The 7,193-nt window shown below is 34.1% G+C and overlaps 2 long non-coding RNA genes across 2 annotated transcripts; one reads left to right on the top strand and one right to left on the bottom strand.

Moving 5' to 3' along the window:
- Nucleotides 1-717: 717 nt before the first annotated feature.
- On the top strand, nucleotides 718-1,836 carry LOC125269769. The gene is made up of 3 exons (XR_007185190.1): nucleotides 718-854; nucleotides 1,517-1,608; nucleotides 1,710-1,836. It is a non-coding gene; the product is annotated as an uncharacterized LOC125269769 (long non-coding RNA).
- On the bottom strand, nucleotides 1,097-6,452 carry LOC125269768. The gene is made up of 2 exons (XR_007185189.1): nucleotides 6,165-6,452; nucleotides 1,097-2,120 (listed from the first exon to the last, which is right to left on the bottom strand). It is a non-coding gene; the product is annotated as an uncharacterized LOC125269768 (long non-coding RNA).
- Nucleotides 6,453-7,193: the final 741 nt, after the last annotated feature.

Consider the following 7,193-nt stretch of genomic DNA (forward strand, 5'->3'; position numbering starts at 1 on the left):
AGTGAAATGCTGTTCTTTTTTAAGTTTTTATTTATCAGTGAATCCTGAAAAAAGCATCACAGGTTATAAAAAACATTAAGCAGCACAACTGTTTCCAACATTGATAATAAATCAGCATATTAGAATGATTTCTGAAGGATCATGTGACACTGAAGACTGGAGTAATGATGATGATAAATTCAGCTTTGCATCATATAATAAGTTATAAAGTATATTAAAATAGAAACCATTATTTTAAATATTGCAATAACATTTCACAGTATTACTGTTCTTTTCTGTATTTTTGATCAAATAAATGCAGGCTTGATGCACAAAAAAAAATTAAAAAAAATAAAAATAAATATTAATGTTTCTAAACTTTTGACCGGTCCTGATTGTGTGTGTCATTGCGGGGTTTTTTTATGTTTTTTTTTTTCTTTTTCATAGGAGAGCTGCCTGGTGTTGACTACCTCCTGAATCAGACTGGACAGCCCCTGGTAGTGGACCCCGGCTCAGAAGAGACAGAGAACATGCTGGAGGATGTGGATGAAGGCGAGGATGAAGATGACGAGAGCTTTGGGGAAGATGAAACACATGATATTACATGTATATTTACTGTGTCAAGTCTTACCGATGACCCAAGCTTCTCTGACTCATCCCACTTTCTGCCCTCCTTTGAGTCTCTCTCCTCCACCCAGCCTGCTGCCTCAAGCCTAGCTGTTGCCCCCCCCGCCCAGACTGCTGCCTCCTCCACCATGGCTGCTGCCCTGGCTGCTCCCTCCTCCCAGGCTGTTGCCTCAACAATGACTGATGTCTCCACCCAGCCTGCTGCCTTCTCCACGCCAGGTACCTCAGCATCTTCCGAGTCGTCTATGGTATGTAAATATATTGTTACAAAATCAGATATATATCAATGACTAGATTGCTCATGACGTCATAAATAAATGAAGCCACCGCACCATCATATTGGTATTCCCTAGTATTACCTCACATTCTATTGAACTAACAGGAAATCATCTGATTTTACTGAGAAAACATTACCTAACAAGTCAGCATTTTAATATTTTGCTGCAATGTACCCATTCCAAAACATCCTTAATATTTAAATAGTTTTTTGTTTTGTGTTTTAAAAGAAGATTTTTATTTGCTACATTATTACATTTGCTACTTTATTACAGTAGTGTATATCAGTTGACGGACAAGGCAACATTTGTATTACAAATGTCAAAATGATTCTTCTGAAATCTAAATGCAGATTTATGATTTGTAAGACATGCACATAAAATTTAATTTGCCATGTAGAGTTATTCACTGTGGTTATGTAATTATGTTTTATGTAATTTTTTTTTTTTTAATTTGTATTGTAACTGTAAATGCATACTGTTATGTTAGGAAAAACCCATAGAATCTGGCTGACCTGTAGATTTTTAACAGTTTAACGCTGGTAAACAAAAAGGCAGCAAGGAATATGTATATATGTATTTGTGTTTTGTCCCACTTCACAGTCTTTTTTTTTTTTTTTTTTTTTTTTTTTCAGGCTTTGGATAGCTCTGGTATGCCAGGTATGGACAGGCGGATTATCTCATGGAGCTTAGGATTCAGCCCTCTCTGGCCCTCACCAACCAGCAGGTCAGGAACATTCAACTTTCTCCCTTTGACCTGTCATACATTAACATTTGCACATGTTTTGTTTTCTCATTTGCTGTTTATCATATGCTCTTTCTGCTTAGGTGAGACAATTTTTGTCAGGCTCTGTGCCATTCATAAGAGTCCCAAGAAGAAGGGGACTGGCACAGTGTCCAGATGGGACCTCATCCTGGGGACTACAGGAAAATCAGGCAGCGCATTCTGGCCAATGCGACTGTTATGCAGCAGACCACCCTGCAGCTGGTGGACGTGAGCCACACCCCCTTGGTTCAGTGGCACAACAGGAGGGTAAAAAGACAGGACAGTGCAGTACTGATGCAAGGGCTGCATCTGCCTAGCCAGTTGTCTGTGGCGGCTGACCCTCTACTCCCTGCCAATGTGCGCCCCCCATCTGCAAGAAATGTGGGCAGTTCAGGACAGCTGAGTCTGGGCATAGTCAGTACAAGGGTGTTGTTTACTGCCCATCTGTAGAGACAGTTACAAAGAGGCAGTGGCTGGAGGAAATAAAAAATAAAAAAAGAAAGAAAAAAAACCTTCTTATTTATGTTTATAGGTCTTTTCTTTTTCTGCAAAGACTTAATGAGAGCCATGGACACTGGAGAGTTTTATTTATGTGTATAGTTCTGTCTTATTTTGTTCTTTTGCACTCGAAAAGAATGCACAAGAGCCTTGGGCATTTTTTTAAGTTTTATTTATGTGTATAGTTCTGTTTTCTGTCCTGTTGCACATGCAAAATAATGACTAAAACAATTAAAATATGAAAGAATCAAGCAATTAATGAATGATTGCCCATGGCTGATTGACAATAAAAGTTTGGTCATGATTAAATAACTATCTCTTTGTGTGTTTTGCTTTGCTATTTAGTATAGGCATATATCATATCACAGCATAGTATAGGCACTTGTGAAAAATGTAATGTCAGGATACTTTCAAAAACGAATGGATTGACTATTAATATATTTTTTAGAAAACAACTGGAGCAGAAATATATTTACAACGGAAAGTGCACAAACTCAGAATTGTAAATATCAAGAATCAGTAGTATATCATTAATACAATGTTCATTTATATTTCAAAATGGCATACCAGAAATGATTCCAGTAATATGGACACCATTTATGTGATTTTTACTGATAAAACACACTAATTTACATCATAAAGCAACAACCTTAATTTCTGGCAACAGTGGGATTTGAACTGACAACCTTGTAATCAACCTTTCAACCATATAAATGTACAGGAAAACAGAAAAAAGAATATTAAAATAATTTATTTTAGACATAGACCTTCAAAAACATTAATTCTGGTGGAGAGAGGCATAAAAATCCCTTTCTTCTCTTTTTTTCCTCTTTTTCCCTTCTTCCCCCTTCTTGCATTGTTACAGCACTAGGTGGCAACAAATTACTGTTAAAAATCTATCACTGAATCATTATTTTAGAAATGAAGTCTGTATGAATCCAGTTTACAAAAATATTGCACATAAAATTATTTCACCTGTCTGGATCTTACATGTGTTCAAGCATCTTATTTGTGTTGAATTTGTGGTAACACTTTAACTAATGTTAACAAACGAACCTTATTGTAATCTATTAACTAACATGAACTAATCATGATAAATACATTTTTACTGAATTTTTTAATCTTTGTAAATGTTTGTTAAGAAAAATACAACTGTTCATAGTTTGTTCATTTTACTTCACCGTGCATTAACAAATGTTAACAAAAACAACTCTTGAGAATGTTAGAAAAAATAATAGATGTTACCTTTGTCAAGGTCCAGCTGGTGCAATTATTTTATTTTAGAAAAGGGAGTTTTAGGTCATTTAACTAATCTCATACTACCTCATACTTCTAAGCAACAGTTATGATTACAGGATAAAGAAAAGAGGACAGCATATGACATGGTTAATTTTGTACATCATTGGCTACGTTTACATGTACCCAAATAATCCATTTGTATTCGGATTGACGGCTCAATCGGATTCAAAAACGTTCATGTAAACATCTTAATCGATCCGATTGAGCTCGATCCAAATAAAATTTCGATCGGATTGGAAGGGGTGGTTTATTCCTTTTCTAATCCGATCCAACAGCAAAAAATATGTATCCCTTCATCACAATATTGAAAATCTTACCATTTTAAAACAAAAAGGGGAGCCAATGTAAACTTTGCGCAAGAGTTATGCTGGTGAAAAAGTCTCAACCTCTGTCAGTATTCAAAGTGAAATTAAAAAGTGATGGAACTCAGAGACGATTTCAATATAATATGCTAATAACTGTTACAGTATATAACCGTCTTAATTTATTCAATTATTTATCTTGTGGCAGTACATATAGGCTTGTGAAGCAAATGAGAATAATAGTATTTTGTGTTAAACAGGTTTTTTTTTTTTTTTTTTTTTTTTTAAGTCGCCGCTTTAAGTAAAGCTGCGCTTAATTCTCATTGATGACTGCACACTGCAGTGTTAGGAAATATTATAGCTTACACTCTTAATAATTTTAATTAGCTATAGGCATATAAATCATTGTATATTAGACCTAAAAAAATGTTTAAAACATGTTCAAAGATAGCTAATAGGCTAATCTTTTATTATCCTCACAGCACGTAGTATAATATTATTTTAATAATAAAAGAAGCTGAACCTAATAGTTATAATAATAATTTAGAAGAATAACAGGCCTACATTAATTGGAAATACCAAATCCTCTTAATATTGCCAAGATTTAATGCTTTTGACAATATCTCTGACTATCGTCGATACATGATCGTCTGTTGACGCAACCCGGGTTACCGCAAGTGTGATTGATATGACGTCACACACGCAGAGCGCGTGCGCAAAAGATTTGATCGGAATGTATATAAAACACATATAAACTGATATTTGAATCAGATTACAATGTTTAGAGTACATTTAAACAGATCTGCAATTGGATTCAATTAATTCGGATTGACGAAAATTGGTGCATGTAAACGTAGCCACTGTAATTTTTCAATGTCTTCATTTGTCTTTCTTTTCCCTTTTTTTTTTTTTTTTTAAATATCGCAATAAATATTGTATCGTGGACTTTATATCAAGGTATTATAGTATCGTGAGATTTTGATATTGTTACATCTCTAATATTCAAACATAAAAATAATGTGGGGGCCATGAAATTGTGAAAATTACCATAAGTGGTGGCTTTTTTACTTTTTTTTTTTTTTTTTTAAATGGTGTGGGGGTTCTTTAGTGGAAATAAAGCTTTGCTGTTTGATCCTTCTGTCATAGTTAATCTAGTGTGTAAAGTAGTAACCTCTGTGTCTCTGACAAGCAGGGCACTTTAAGCTGGTGCAACGCTAGTGTAAATTTGTTTTCATTTTTTGCAAGTTGCAACAGTTCCATGCAACAGAAACACCCAGTGTAGCACAGCCTTCATGATTAATTAACTGCGACATTTTGTGGGTGGTCAAGGAATTAATGAGTCACACCAACTACAACTAACACTGTAATAAGCGTATATGTGAACTATAATAAGGCTAATAGGGTATATGTTGAACTTCACATGACCAAACCGGAAACCTTGTCTCATTGCATCCGCTTGTCAGAGAAAGTGTTAACAGTGCTATGAACTGACGGCATAACTATGGACTTTTAAGGTAATCAGTTCACATTGTTATAGGTGTTTTATTCCATTAAATATCTAAACGTTAGTGTGAAGAAGAAAAATTAAAAAAAGCTTTTAAATATCAATCTGCATATGCAGGGAACATCAGTTATGCTAATCTTTGCTCGCTCCTTTTAAGTTAATTTGAATAAAACAGATAATTTTTTTATGAAGCAGGTACAAAAGACCTAAACCAGAAGCGATCTGATCGGTTTTACAGAATACAGAAGTTAGATTGTGCATAAACCCTATAGATTTACTGTTGTGTGTAGGATTTAGCTCAAAAATATTGCAATAAATAAATGCTTTTGAAGACGAATATTTTGGTCAATTTAGTCAGTTTTTTCATTGAACCAAAGAGAAACATTGAGCATAAGGGCAGTCTCCATGCTACACTAATAATAGTAGTAGGGTTTTCTTCTGTGTAACGTTACATATCCTTTAATTTTATTAAAATTTCATTGTCCTTTTCATTGTTTGTCTCTTTCTTTCAGTTTTTTCAGCTTGTCTTTCTTATTTAATCCGTTCAAATGTTCAACAACCTTTCATGCTTTTTCATTGATCAATACAGTAAAATCTAGCATTAACTTACTTAGATTGCATGCATGATTAAACTCTGTTTCACATTTTAAAACATTTGTTTTAACCTTTAGTTTTTTCATAAAATGCATACTAGCTGCATGTGCCGCTCAGACTACTAAATAACAACATATTAGACTCAAATATAAAGTTCACATAAGTTTACAGGACTTTAGCCATGTTAATGCTCAAATGACACTTTTAGAAATAAAAGATCAGATTTTCAAATTAACTCACAAACAGACCGCACTGTACATTGCAATTAAACAGATGTTAAGATATTTGAACAAGTTTCCCTAAACGTTCATGTTTTTTACCTGAGAATACAGGAAACAAACAAGAGAATCGGGAATCACGTCTGTTCATGCCAGCTGTATCACACGCAATCTTTTCGTATCAAAAATAAAAGTCTCTGCTCAGATCGTCCATGTAAAAATGTAAGAGTCCTTTCTCAATGTCCATAGTCTTCATCTTCTTCTTCTTGTGTGATTTGCGGCAGCTTAGACGCTTCAAAGGCGTATTGCTGCCCTCCTCGGGTCAACTGATGAACTCCATCTTATATATTAAATCCTCTTATAAAGTCCAGTGTGAAGTAAAAAGTTTATAACAATCCTTGTGGTCTCAAAATCCTTATTTTCAAGAATTAATGTCCATATTCAGAGTGCAAAAGAGAATATATTTATGAATTACTCTATAATATTTGTGTACACACTTTCTGTAAGTACCACATCTGTAAGTAACCATCATTAATAAACTATTTAATAAAATGATACAATCATTAATCTAGTATATTCAACAAACAAAATATCACAATTGCATTAATAATATTACATTTACATTTAGTCATTTAGCAGATGCTTTTCTCCAAAGTGACTTACAAATGAGAATACTAGAAGCAATCAAATCAAGATGAGTACAACAGTAAGTACTGTGTCAATTTAGTTTCATCAGTAAAGTGCTCGTAGCAAGGAATTTATTTTATTTTTTTCTTAATACACAAATATTACAAGTTTAATGTTTTAAAACAGATACAATTTTAAATAAAAAATTACAACAGTAAATAAAAAATTGAAGACACTTTTAAAATTGAACTAACATCAGGCCCCGCTCCAGCAGATATGAGATGAAAGTTGGGCCAAGTGATATTCCAGGTGGGCCAGGGGTATGGGGGTTCGATTCCAGGTTTTTTGGAGTTGACACCGACTCCCACTATTGGAGTCGATGAAATGAACATCTGTACATCATAAATAAGCCAAGATGGCAGTCCTTAAACACTTAATTTATTTTTCCCCAACGCAAAGCCTTAAAATTCCCTCATTAATACAACACACGTTTAGCGAGACTGT

The sequence above is a fragment of the Megalobrama amblycephala genome, linkage group LG6, assembly GCF_018812025.1.
Source record: "Megalobrama amblycephala isolate DHTTF-2021 linkage group LG6, ASM1881202v1, whole genome shotgun sequence".
Lineage (NCBI taxonomy): Eukaryota > Metazoa > Chordata > Actinopteri > Cypriniformes > Xenocyprididae > Megalobrama > Megalobrama amblycephala.